This window comes from Cygnus olor, chromosome 14, assembly GCF_009769625.2.
Source record: "Cygnus olor isolate bCygOlo1 chromosome 14, bCygOlo1.pri.v2, whole genome shotgun sequence".
Taxonomy (NCBI): Eukaryota; Metazoa; Chordata; class Aves; order Anseriformes; family Anatidae; genus Cygnus; species Cygnus olor.
The window spans coordinates 770,539-784,174 of NC_049182.1; the positions used below are offsets into that span (position 1 = coordinate 770,539).

The following is a 13,636-nucleotide window of genomic DNA, read 5'->3' on the forward strand; positions in this document are numbered from 1 at the left end:
TTTTCATACAAGTGTTTTGGGAGTAGTTTTCTTTGTACAAGGAACTGTATTTGTATACAAATGCTAGAAACTATACACAAATAAGGCTGTCTCTAATCCATCTGTTATGAAACATGCCATAAAAACAGCAAAGAGAGAACACCGCAATTTCTGCTATGGACACCCATCCTGTCTGGCTACAGCTGTGCTGGGGGTGAGGGCTCTGCCTGTTCCCAGCTGCTGATCATCATGTCAATCTGCAAGCAGAGCTGAGTGTGATCACTCTCTAATCCCTTCCATCCAAAATGAACCTGTTAAGCAAAGACCTACACTTTAAATGGCTTGAAGCGACATGGCACACAGAATTTGTTCCCCAGGATATGTCAGATGTCTGAGCAACTCTGTAGAAAGTTCTGAGCAAGAAGCTAAAATGAAGACGAGCAGGTAGGATTGCAATGTGGGTGGTATTTTCATGAGATAGTATGGCTGCAACAGCAGAAGAAAGCTTGTCTATATGCTAGGTGATGCTCGCACGTCCAAAACATTCAAAGAAAATCAGAGATCTGATGAGAAGCTTTTCAGCAACCTATAAGGGAAGTTTATGCAGATAGCCAAGGTGAATCCATATGAAGAACTATCTGTGTTCTTCATAGCACTGATGTTCAAGAGTCAGCCTCTGGAAGGTTGGGTGTGGAATTCCAAACCTGCTATGTAAGCACAAAGTACTTTGTGGGGTTGGAATGAACAAGTCAGATACAGCCATTAGCATGAAATATGTGTGAACAAGGTTCAGAGGATATATGGTAAGGGGTAAACTGCTGATATCTTGGAGGTTGCAAAATTGTTGTCTAAGTTAATGGAAAATTTCTCTGAAGTGATATTCAGGCAGAATGTGTGAGTCTTGCAGCAGAAAAGAGCTACCGTCTTGTCCATTCAAGTTAAATGTTCAGAATTCATTAAACTTAATGTTCTGTTCTGTCCAATCGTTAACCTGCTCACACTGCCCGGTGCTTTCTTTTCTGTAATCATCAGAGACTGTGAAATTGACTTTGAGCCAATATGGATTAGCATCTTTATTATTGGGCTGGATGATGTGACAATGGTGCACCCTCAGTGAGTTTGCAGATCACACTGAGACTGTCTGGAAAGTAGCTTTGCAGAAAAAACGTGGGCTTCCTGGTGGATACCAAGTTGAACGTGAGCCAGCGATGTGCTCCTGCTGGGGGGAAAAAAGTCAACAGCATCCTGGGCTGCCTTAGGATGAGTGTTGTAATCAGGTCAATTATTCTGTCAGACCATAAGGAAAAAAAATACTTCTGTGAGTGGGATCAAACACTGGAATGAGTTGCCTGGAGAAGCTGTGGAGTTTCCATCCTTGGAGAGAGATGCTCCAAAATTCAATTGGACTGGGACCTGAGCAGCCCGCTGCAGCTCGTGCTGCTTGAGCAGAGGGTTGGACTAGATGGTCTCCAGAGATGTTGCCAACCTCAGCTACTCTGATTTGTGTGAGCTGCTAATGATGTTGATGATGAGCCAAACAAAGGAATATGTGACTTGATTTCTTCTGCACTAAGCTTGATGATTTTGGGGCACTGATTTAGCTTGTAGGCAATGGTAGTATATGTGCTGTGATTCCAGACATGGAGAAAACTAAATGCAATAGAAAGAACTGAGAAAAGATATGGAAAGTGAAAAGAGATAGTGCTGTCTTATCACCGGTTGATCACTTTGTCTTGTAGGCACTCATCCAGCTGGAAGAAAAGATAGAGCAACCTGTCCATTGGAAATCCTTCTATACAAGGACTGTGCTTTTGTGTTTATTTTGTAAAGCCCCAGTTAATTTATGAATAATGAGTGTGATTATTCTAAGAGCTAGAAGGTTCTGCCAGAAAGACGAGGAGTTGTAACAGCCTTGAGATATTTTTCTCATTTTGTTCGCAATATAAATGATACTTGAATTAATATTCATGCTGAAATAAAATTTGGGGGGGGGCTTGGTCAGTAACACAGTAAGTAAACAACACAGGGAAGAAAATGGCTTTTTTTTGGTGGCATAAAGCTGCAAAATACAAGATAAATTGGGAGCTTTTTTCACACCTTCCAAAAACCAGAACAAGTATTATGCATTTATATTCTATTTTGCCTTTGTCCAAGGACATTAATTATCCTCAAACAGCACAACTGGGTGACAGAGCAGTGAGTTGCCATGTGGAACTCCAGGACAGTTAAGGCATCATAATGAATTCTATTAAAGTGAAAGTAATTTATAAAGTGATCAAAAGCACTGGTTAGGCTGTGTAAATGACTTACCAGATACCAGAGTGTCGTTAACCATTTACCATATGGGAATAATGGAGCACAGGCTGTGCAGTGTTGGAATGTGTTCAGATAATCCATTTACTCAAATGGTGAATGTACACTGTACTGCCTAGGGATGCTTTATGCTGCAGAATAATGACATGGATGTTGTTTTCACATTTGATGTCTTCCTCTGTTTTCATCCTGATTTGCTTCCTATTGTGATATTGCTAATCTTTCTTCTGCAGCAAGTGTTGCTGTTCTGTTTGAGCAACTTTGAGCATTGCTGGGAAGTAGCACCAACTGGCAAACACCCTGTGCTTCTGAGCTATGTTGAGCACTACCCTTCCATTTCTTTGTCAGTGAGAAAATTAGGAATGTACATAGATTAATTAGGATTGAGCTCTGTTTGTACAGAGCAAACACAGCTTTGAGTAGCTCTGCATATGTTGTTGAAGCAATAGTGTTTAACCTGGAATGCATTTTACAGCAATTACAAATGGAAAAAGGGTCATTCTTCCAGTTGGTCAGCTCCTATTACAAAATAGTGTACCCAAGGTCATTATCACAATTAGAAACATTGCAGTAGAAACTGAATTTTGTGGCTAAGCACTTATTGCATCATCTTTACTTCCATTTTAATACCAGTGCTCCAGCCAATTGCTTGTTTATCCTATTTTCTTCAGGTAGCTATGATGCACTACTTCATGAGGCATCTGAACACCTTCTGGATGAGCAAGTGAGCAGCTTGGCCCGTGGTCCTCCTTTCCTTCAGCTGCTCAGAAAATAAATTAACTTATTAATTTAAATGTTATTGCTTGTATTCATTACTATAAGCTCAGAACACAAGGTCAGGAGGAGAAAAAAACGAAACACAAAACCATGTGATGAAGAAGGTCCTGCAGGAGGTAATTCTGTTTATCCTATACAACTTTCTGCTTTAGAGAAGATGACCGTGTGCAGTTTTAGGTTGGGAAAGATGCCCTGCATGGCTGGGGAGAATAAGCAAATCCTTATTCTACCATTCCTACTTTGTTTACATTTCAGGACATCTTTATGACAGTGGACTGGACAAGTAAGAGGTGTCCTGGATTATGAATTTGATACCCAGCTCTCATGGAGGGTCTAGGTCACTTTGCTCATTCACAAAGTTAAGAACCATCCTGAAACTGACTTTTCTTCTGCACTGAGTTATTGCCCCATCACCCTGTTCTTTCTTTCCTCCATTTGGGATCTAATTAACCCACATTTGAGGGGGAAAAATAAAGACCGGTGTCTACATGAATCCACCCCAAAAGCTAATAAAAGTTCTGGTTATTTTTAACTAGATTAAAAAATAAAAAGTCAGCAATGTGGCCACAGGAGAAATCTACTGACCTCTTATGTTGGGGAAGCAAGAGCAAAGCAAATGGAGATGCCAGTGTTTCTGCTATGTGCTGATACTTGACTGGGGGCAAGGCTTAGGACAGACTAATTTCTGCTCTGTGGAAAAATGGCGATTGGTTTCATGGGTACACTAAGCAGGCTTAGCCAAAAGACATGCTTGTCATTAACTACGGCTCATAAACTCCAGCATTGCAGGAGACGGTGCTAGAGACAAACAGCAATGAAACCAAATGACTGTCGGAGTTTAAGAAAAATGGCAATGGCAAGAAAAGCAGAAAACTGTTGCGGCTGCCAGGAGCCTGTAAAGCATCTGCATCAAAATGCATCACAGCACAGAAGTTGGTTACTCAATAACTTTTTTTGGCACATACAGAGCGGCTAAATAGCTGAAGAAGTGCCGCTCAAACACCATTCTTATGGATAACCGCTAGCAGTTCAGTGAACGTCAATTTGTTCATTTACCCAAATCTAAAATGCTTGCTGTACTTCTGGGTACTGTTGGAATGGCATTCATTTGGTGCTGTGCCTTTGGGCTGAAGCGGGTGTTAGCTGTGCTGCTGTGGTCGCTGCTGGTGCTGCCCCGGGCAGGGGGCTGCGAGCGGGGCTGGGTGCGGTGGGTCAGGCTGGTGCAGAGCCCTTGGAGCCTGCGCCCGCTGGGTCTCTGCACCGGCCAGTGGCTGCCCTGCACCTCACCAAGGATGCTGCCAGGCTTCTGCGTACAACTGCCAAGCAAAACTGCCATAAGGACCGCAAAAAGCTTCTCCGAAGTCCAAATGCCTCATTCACTGCTTGCTGGCCCCTGGAGGGGAAGAAGCAGTTGGTTGAGGGGAGCCAAAACCAGTGTTTACTTCCTAGCAGACCTCCCAATAACTGCTCTGAAATCTACTAAATTTCCACCTTATGGGATTTCCAATTTTAAATTGGTCCCTTTGAGTGCCTTCTTGGTTTTCAGAATTTGGGGTGGAAAAAAATAAGGGATATTTGTCAGGAAGAAGAAAAACAGCTGATGACCAATCCTGCTGGTGATGCTTGGTTTCTTCGCAGTTAATATATTTTTTCACTTTATTTTCTTAGAAATATGACTCTCTTTTCCCCTGGTTTTGTGAAACCAATTTGCATCTGAGATGCATTTTCTGAGATCTCGGCAGTGATGAGACTGGCATCGCTTCTCTGAACAGAGCACCATATGCTTCCCTTTGTGTTTGTTTGCTGCCTCCTGAATACTCCCAGATAGTCTCACTGGTGAGTGCATGACAAAGTACCAGAAAGATGTTAGTACACAAATGCTGCCATTCTCACAAAAGGGGAAAAAGTGATAAACGCTTTTCTCATCTAAAGAAAAAGATAGGTCTTATTGCAACTGTCAATTTGGTTCCAAAAATATCTGTTAGCATTTTTCAAGTTAAGATCAAGATTTTTAGGAAAGGTAGGTAGATTCTATCATTAAATCTGCATTGGTTTCCTTAAAAAAAAAAATCAATAAGAAGTCCCAACCAACTCTGGATGTGACTTTGAAAATGCCTCTTATTAGACAAACAAAGGGAATGCAGTGGGGTTTTTAAAAGCATCTGAAAGCTAAGTACCTTGTTTCTATTCACATAAAGTTACCAGGAGTTAGTCCCCGATCAGGAATGCAAAATCTGAGGCTTTTCTCTTAGAAGTGGATATTTGTTTGTCATGTGAGTCAGAGAACAGACATTATTCTGCTGTGCTGGGAAAAAACAAAGCACCTTAGAAATTTCAATAAAAGAATAGTTCAGGAAATCTGCCTGGTGTTACTCCTAACGTGTCCTGTGGCTTTTGGGACTACCTGGGATATTTGGGGATGGGGGACAGAGTTCGTCTTGGTTCTGCTGTGTGAAGTTTGTGAGGCTTTCCTGATTTTCGTGCATGCCAGATTTGGCTGCAAACATGATACAAAAACTAAAACAAACAAACAAAAACACAAACGTTTTGGTTTCAATTGATCAGACACTGACAACTCCCTTTCCTGCAGTATGTGGCCACTCCGCTTTCCGGCCAGGACAGAGGTAACTTGTCCCTGCGTCCCCAAGGACCCCGACACCACAGCAGGCGCCACCGGGCCAGGATGAGGCACGAGCACCGTAGTCGGGGTGGTTGTGTGGCAGAACAGCACATCTCCGGCATCTGTGCCTCGCCTGCCTCTGCCAGGACCACGGCACAACAGGAATATTGCTCAGTGCATCAGCATTACAAAACAAAGTATGATAAATCAGCCTCTGTGCACCCACAGGGAGGGTTCCACCATGATCAGCAGCCCTCAGAAAGCTTTCTGCTTCCTGTGGTGGTCTAATGATTGCTCCCTGAGCCCCCAGATAAATCATGGGAAGAACGACGGGAGGGCCCTGTCACCAGGTGGGCGTAGGAAGATTCCTCACTGTTATTGTTACTACTCTGTTAAATCCTGCAAAATGAATGGAGACCATCTGAATCCTAAGAACAACCATAGCAAGTACTCTTCAGCGTTAACTGACAGCAGACGGGACCTCTCAGTCTGTTACTTTACTTCTAGACGGTCAATCTTTTGCTAATTATCAAAGCTCAGGGCTCTCCCTCCTTATTTGTTTCCTTCTGTTTAGCTTCTCCACATCAGCGTCATTTATCACTTACAAGGTTACTCTCTAACCTTTACACCTGCCATGAGCGAGTACCGTATTTTTACATTTGTAATCTGTGGGTGATCCGTTCCAATTTGCCTCCTACTGCAATTCATTACTGCAGGTGGTGTGTTTATACAAGCAAGGCAAGGTAAAAGCTGCCCTCCAGCTCTTCCCCTAGAGCCTGTCAGCATCTTGTTCCTAATGGCCTCTCCGTAGGTGCCCTGCTGTCGAGCTGTCCTCATTTCTGCCTCTGCCACGTCGTGCGCTAGCTGCAGGTGTAGGTGCCTGCAGGATGGCAGGAGTTGTCCAGAAATCCTGCTGCTCTTGGAGAGGTAGGTCAGGGAGCTAAAGGAGTCGGCAGCAGACGGGTGGCCAGAGCCCTCCGCACATGCCCGGCTCCTGATGGGCATCCCCTGGCAGCGCTGGTAGTGCCGCGGCAGTGCCTGGTGTCCCCCTGCCGTTCCGAGGACGGTGCCCCAGGGACCTGGTCATCAGCCCTGGCCATCAGCCCTCCTCCAGGTCCCGGCTGCGTGGTGTGGGTGGCCCCGGACAGCACCCCGTGTGCCCGGGGGTGCGTGGCCACTGCTGGACCTGGCAGCCACCGACCTGCTCGGGGGGCAAAGCGCACAGAACGGAGAGCTGCAGGGACAGGCACTTGTTCTGGTGGGCACAGGAGCCAGCTATTTGTGCGAAACTGAAACCAGAGCCTGTGGGAAAGGTTACTTCAGAGCTCATAGGACTCTTCTGTCCCGACAGCAGCGTGCTTCCTTCCTTTTCCTGCTGCTGCTGGCGGCCCTGACACAAGCAGAGCTTCCCAGGCAGCTGCCACCCTGCTTCTTTGCAAATCCACTCGTAGCAACAGGAACGCAGTTTGCCTGTACTTCTGTAACAGGGAGTCATAGCTATGTGTAGAGAAACCACAGCGCGTGCATAGTTATGTTCTTAGAAGTAAGCGGTTATTTTGGAGACTGTTTTTTGTGTAAGCTAGCCTCAATTTAACCAGGAGTTTTAAAACACCTTGAGTTTAGAAATTTGTTTCATTAAAGAAAATCCCTGAAAACGTCTGTGAAAAGGATCAAAGTATATTTGATTTCAGAGAAAGCATTCAAATCAGTTACAATTGTTTCATTTTGAAATTAATTTTGTTGTAAATGTTTTAAAGGTTGAGATTCACAGAATTATCCAAGCATAATTCTCAAAACCAAACAGTTCAGTATTCTGGAAAGCTTAAATAGTTTTTTCTCCCATACCTTCAAAACATTCCCTTTGTCTGTAAGCACCGAGAATACTTATGAGTTGAAAATTCCCTGAAATAACAGCTCAGTCTAACTTTAATCTCTCATTTGAGGACTTGGAGCATGTTCTGCTCTGAGTGCAGGTGGTGCTGCAGGGAAAACTCCCGGGCTCATGCCCAGTGGGTCTAGCACTGACAGTTTCCTATTGAGTTTTCCCCTCAAAGTCAACAGCGTTTTCCTTTAATGCAGCTGGCTACCATTAAATGAAATTCATACTTCCCCTTGCAACCGTGTTGTGTCACTTCACTTGCTGAGTTGTTTAAACCAGCTCCATTTGATCAGCTGTCTTCTTGGTTGCCTTTCTTTTCTGTATTTTTTACGCTTTTTTTTTTTTTCCCTTGAACAACACTGATGATTATGCCATCTGAATATAATGATGGAACAAGATGATCCTGGTGATCCCAGCTATAACACAAATTAATTTTACCCTTTCTTGCTGTGTTTGCTCTTCATCCCCAGCTCTCCAGTTGCAGGCTGCATGGTTGTTACCTCTGGGTACCTTTATGAAGCATGACAGGCTGCTTGCACGAGTGCCTGGTTTTTATACAAATTTACACACACACAGATTCAAATGATATATTTAAATAACATAGATCTGTGTCTATATGTGTACACCTGCACCCTTCAGAAGGGAGGTCGTAGTTTTGGTCTGCCTGCTTCTGTGGCTGTAGCTAATTGAAGGATCACCACTCGTTTGAGCAGCGCACATTGGGAAGTACTTGGACCTGATGACATCTCATTAACTCTTCTCTGAGGCAAAGAAAAATCAGGAGGCAGCCTGTAGTCAAAATACTTGTGGAACAGATAAGTGCAGCTGAGCGGGCTGTGATGTACAGGGCCAGCACAGGGTAACCGTGAGGTACCTGGTTTGGGGCGACGAGCGTGCGGGGCCTTCACCCAGCCGGGTCCCAGCTCAAGAGGTGCTGCGGGGCTCTCTGCCAGGGTGCTGACTGGCCTCAGATGAAAAATGAGCTACAGCAACCTCAGGACTGGGACAGGATGCCGAGATTTTACACGCAATTTCTGGTTCTTCCATTATCTACAACACACAAGCCTACAGAAACTGCAAAGCTAGGGAGGGAAAGGAGCTTTGTCCGCTGCCTTAAACCTTTGCAGAGCTTTTTCTTTCCTTGCATCCGTGCCAGGCAGCGATGGTGAGCAGGCAGCCCTACAAAGCTCTAAGTGGTATATAAAGCACTCGCTGCCCAAACGGATCTGCGCGTCCCCCTCTGATCCAGCCTCCTCCCTGCAGGGTGTCACCGAGACGATTGCCATGGGAGGGACCGGCCACCCGTGCTGCAGGTGGCGGCTCTTGGTGCCGTGACCCGGGCTGCTGCTGGGTGAGCACTGCCTGCCTGGCCAGCCCCACCTCGGAGCCAGAGCTGGCCAGGAGGAGGCCGGACAGCCCCCGGCTGCGCTGAGCTGCGAACACAGACTGCTGAGAGAACGCCCCAATAGGTGTTTTGTGGGTTGTGGGGGGAAAATATTCAGTATGCCTTTCTGCTAAACCTGGGCATCAGAATAAATCATGACTTGGGCTCTCCTGGTCCCACCACTGCTTCCCATGCTGGTAAAAACCCCCTTTTTTGTCCTCTCTGCCCAGCTGCCTGCTGGCTCAGTCTGTGCTGAGGTGCAGCATCCTTTCAAACCATCAAGCTGTGTCCTCAGTTACAGCTGTATGACATAGGTGTACAGGTGCACAGAGGAACAGAATAACTCGTCTTTTTTCAGCTCATTCCCTGCAATGGCCTTGTGCAGCACTTCTGCCATCGGCAGGGCTGGTCCAGGTGTAGGTGTTCAGGACATGACAAACAATCGTGTTGCAGGTGGAGGACCCGGTGCTCGGCGTGCCCTCCCTGGAGCTCCGACAGGCCTGAAAGCGGTGGCAGCGTGCTGCTGAAGCTGGTGGATCTGAGTCTAAGTGCTTGGGGAAAGGGCACCATCGGTGAGATACTGCTGGTGTCGTTTGGCCATGGCTAGTAGGCTGCAGAGTACAACTTTGCTCTTTTTGAGAAGTTTCTTAGTGCAGTGCGATCTGTGTCTCAGCTACAGCTGAACGGAGCTGTCGGCGGGTATGGCAGGAACAGCCTGGACGTGCCTCTGGGACATCTGCCAGAGGCTTCACCTGCATCTGCTGGCGGGGCAAGGAGCAGCCACACAGTGTGGAGATCACTCAGAGTTACTTCACAGGGTAATGCAGTTACTGTTCTCCTACACCATGTACAAACGTCCTCTTGAGCAGTACATTAACAAGGATGGAATGGCATGTGATAGCTTTTTCAGGCATCTTTTCTGAAGGGTGATAGTTATCCTGAAGTTTCTGTAACTTTCATATTTTAGGTGTTTGTTTGTTTTTTTTTTTTTCCCCCCATGAGGTCTGTTCTGCAGAGCAAAGGGTGTTGTGTGCACAGTTCATTGGCAACCTCTTTCCTGCTCCTGAATTATCAGGTAACTGAGTTGACTGGCTCTAGGTGGACTTTGCTTGTTCTCAGCTGCCAGAGGCACACAGATTTATTTTAAAAGACATAAACAGGAATTTGCAGAGTTTGGTCAAAAATGGAGACAGACAACTGCAGAAGGAAAATGCGTTAGAGCAGAAGGAGCTTTGTTTCTGCCATCAGCACAGCTCTAGCAGCTGATTTTTCCTCTGCCTTCTGATGCGTTCTGTCTTGTGAAACGTGTCTGGGGGAGGCAGAGCTCCTGGCATGAAGCTGATCTCATGGGCTCCAAGAACTTTGCTTCCACCAAGCTGTTTACTGGGGGCGGAAGAAGAGTTTTGGTTCAGCCCCCAGTAGATGAGGATCTGTGAAATGTTTGCCAACACAGAGAATGGTATTTAGCTGGTATGGTATGTCATAACTCTTAGATTTTCGTGTAGCTGTGACAATTTACATGGGCTGAGGATCAGCCCCCATACGTTGGCAAACACTCCAAACTCACGCTGCAGGTTGAAATGATGCTCTCTCCCTATCTTTAGCCATGCATTTATTTTTTTTAATTGTTATTAATTTCTGGGTCTTCAGCAGTTCTGCCAATGTGGAAGGTGAAAGTATTCTCTGAGCATCCCACTGAAGATAAATCTTGGTTGCATCTATCCCACTCCCACGTGACTCACCACTCAGCTCAGCTGGTTTTGCCATCTGGATTATACCTGCACCACTCCTCGTGCACTCAGCAGTCTTCTCAGGACTGTCATCTGGATGCTAAGGTCAAGGTAAAACACTCTAGGGCATCACAGCGTTAAACCACTTGGATGCAGGAAAGCAAAAATCTGTTTAAAAGATGGCAGGAGGACTGCAGTCATGAGATCTCTGAAACCAAGATGAGAGTGTGAATGTTTCAGGATAGACTACTAATTGTCAGCAAAAACACAGATACACTTTCATATATGATCATAATATTAACATACCCCCATCAATTTCTCACTTGGGCCTTTTTTTTTCCTTTCTTTTTTTAATCCCTGCACTGGTACTAACGTATACAGTTCTCTTAGAAATCTTATTTCCAGAATGTTGCCTGGTTCGGGGTCCGGCAGGGTGCTGGTGCTGGAGCAGGTGAGCCGTGGCCGCAGGGCTGGCGGCGACTGGCGCTCGGTGGCTCCCTGACAGGTCCCCCTCTGCCCCTCTGCCCCTCGGCACTCGTGTGCCCTGGTTCCTGTTGGTTTGCCCTGCTGTGGCTGTAAAGTGAGCTGATTTGAAGGGTGGAATTTATTTGCATTGTTACGGTGTCCTTTTCACTCCTACTTTAAATATTTTCTGCCATCAGGCTGCCTTCTGGTCCCAATTAAATATCTACTATCTTTGTATGTAAAGACAAGCTAAGCAAGAGCCATCTTTCAACTCACATAATTTAATCTGGTTGTCTTAAGCTTCTGGAAACAAACTTTCTTCCTCTCACAACACATCTTCCTTGGCAGAGCTGGAGAGCCTCTCTCCAGCTGAGATGTTCTTTTCCACTTGAAGCTCATTTTCTTCTGCTTTTTCTTTTCCATTTTTCACCTGTGCTATCCTTCTGCTGTAACTTAGTCTTGCAAATTTCAGTTCTTTTGTACAGCTTGTTCCCCTGGTAAGAAATACAGATTGTGTTGTAGAAACGATCTCTATTTTTGGACTACATTTCAGCTATTATCCATTTTTGTAGTCCTGAATTTTTAAGTGTATTTTTAGGTTATTCTTTTTCCTATTCTGATCAATACTGTTATTTTCCCTAAAATGCTTACATCTCTTTAAAGTTCTTGTGTGATGCTCCCTAATTAATAATAGCATGTTCACAAATAGCAATTATTTTCTACCCAGTTCAGGTTGTTCCAAAATGTAAGTTTATATTTCAGCATATTTGAGACTTCAGTAAAGAAACTGAGAAAGTAGCAGGACTAAGACTAGGTGGTGGCTAAAAACAAAGAAGGAAAAAAAAAAAAAAAGATACAAAATGTAATTTTTCTCCAGTGTGGCAGAGTTTTAGCATCTACTCACTAATGCTGCAACAAATACTGGTGGCTGTATGGCAGCACTGTGCTCTTGCTCTGTTCCTGGCAAGGTCCAGGATCGTCAGGGTGCTGAGATGTGCTGCTAGTGACAGACCCTCCAGGTGTGGAGGGTGGACGATGGGCAGTGAGATGGGATTGGGATAGGAGGACGCCAGTGGTGACATTTCTGGACTTGTTTTGAGTTGCTTATGGCTGCTATGAAGTTCAACTCTTCCATAAAGTCCAACCTCTCTACTACGGATCCCACACTTTTTTCCCGAGGGAAGCCTGCCTGATTGAGCTGTTACTAATGCTGGCAGGATAGAGGAAAACACATTTCACACACTTCACTGTTCTGCCTGCTTGGAACTCTTGGAAGTGCTGCTGCGTGCATCCCTTTTATTACAATTTTTACTTAAAACCTCAGGGTTTTACTAATGAATGAAACACTTTTGCTCGGTCATTGTGTTTCTTTTGGGGTGCTGTCAGGGACGGGGGGTGTCACACTTGCAAGTGTGCAGAGCCCCACTGAGATGCGCTGGGTGGTGGGGTCAGCAACAGCCCTGGTGCTGCCTGGGTCCCCCCGCAGCTTATTCAAGGACAGGCGTGAGTCACAGACGATTCCTCTTGGCTCAAGGGCATTCAGGAAGATAATACGTGGGAAAAACAACAGCTGATCCTGAGGCTGAAACTGGAAGTCGTTTGTGCATATAAATTAGCGTGTGACCTCAAACTGTCCTGTTTTCTGCCTGCTTGTCAGCATTGTTCCTTGCCTGAGCCTAGCCTTTGTCTTTCCTTTGTCACTCTTTCACTTTCATATTGGTTCCCTTTTCTTTGTACTGCTACTGGTACAACCTTGTGCTGACAAGTGCCGGACAATGTGGCTTGTCTAGAGATGGGTGCTCTTCATTCTGCTCTGCAGTGGTGTAAAAATCCTGCCTCATTCTGCATAGGTTGGTTCCAGGATTCCCCCAGCTTTCAGTGAGTATGAACAGTCTGTCTTCTTTAAAATTAATCTGGTGCTCTGAACTCAGCAATGGCTTGCAGGCTGCAAGCTTGTGCAAACTTGCTGCTCATTTTAATTCCACAAATTACTTGAGCTGGAATCTTCCCCAGCCAGCAGTCCTGGGTCTCCCAACAGGCACAAGCCATTTGCCCACCTGTGGAGGCGTGAACCAGCCCTGTGATGGAGCATCGGCCTTCACCTCCCCTTTCTTACTTCTCCTTCATCTCTGCCTGGCAGAACTTTAATGGGCTACATCGTGTGTGTCTCTTTGAGAGCAAAATGCCAGCAGAGAAGTCTGACAATTAAAAGAAGAGAGAGAAAAACAAAAACAAAACCAAAAACAAATAATCAAAAAACCACAACCAACCTACCCACAAACAAACATCAAAAAATAAATGCATGAGCCCTGTACTGTTGGATGGCATCTGAGTACAAGCTGGCAGATCCTGGATCCTCAGCAGGGCCAGAACCACCTCCCTGTGTGGCATGGAAGATGACCAAAGCCTTTTTCCCTACTTGGTATCAAATATGACTCTTGAAGGTGTGATATGGAGAGATACAAGTGACAAGTTAAGGGAAGAGAAAA

General features: G+C 45.4%; 1 long non-coding RNA gene across 1 annotated transcript; it reads left to right on the forward strand.

Annotated features, from left to right (window-relative positions):
* Positions 1 to 211: 211 nt before the first annotated feature.
* On the forward strand, positions 212 to 1,205 carry LOC121078067. Its single transcript, XR_005824450.1, has 2 exons — positions 212 to 423; positions 1,012 to 1,205. It is a non-coding gene; the product is annotated as an uncharacterized LOC121078067 (long non-coding RNA).
* Positions 1,206 to 13,636: the final 12,431 nt, after the last annotated feature.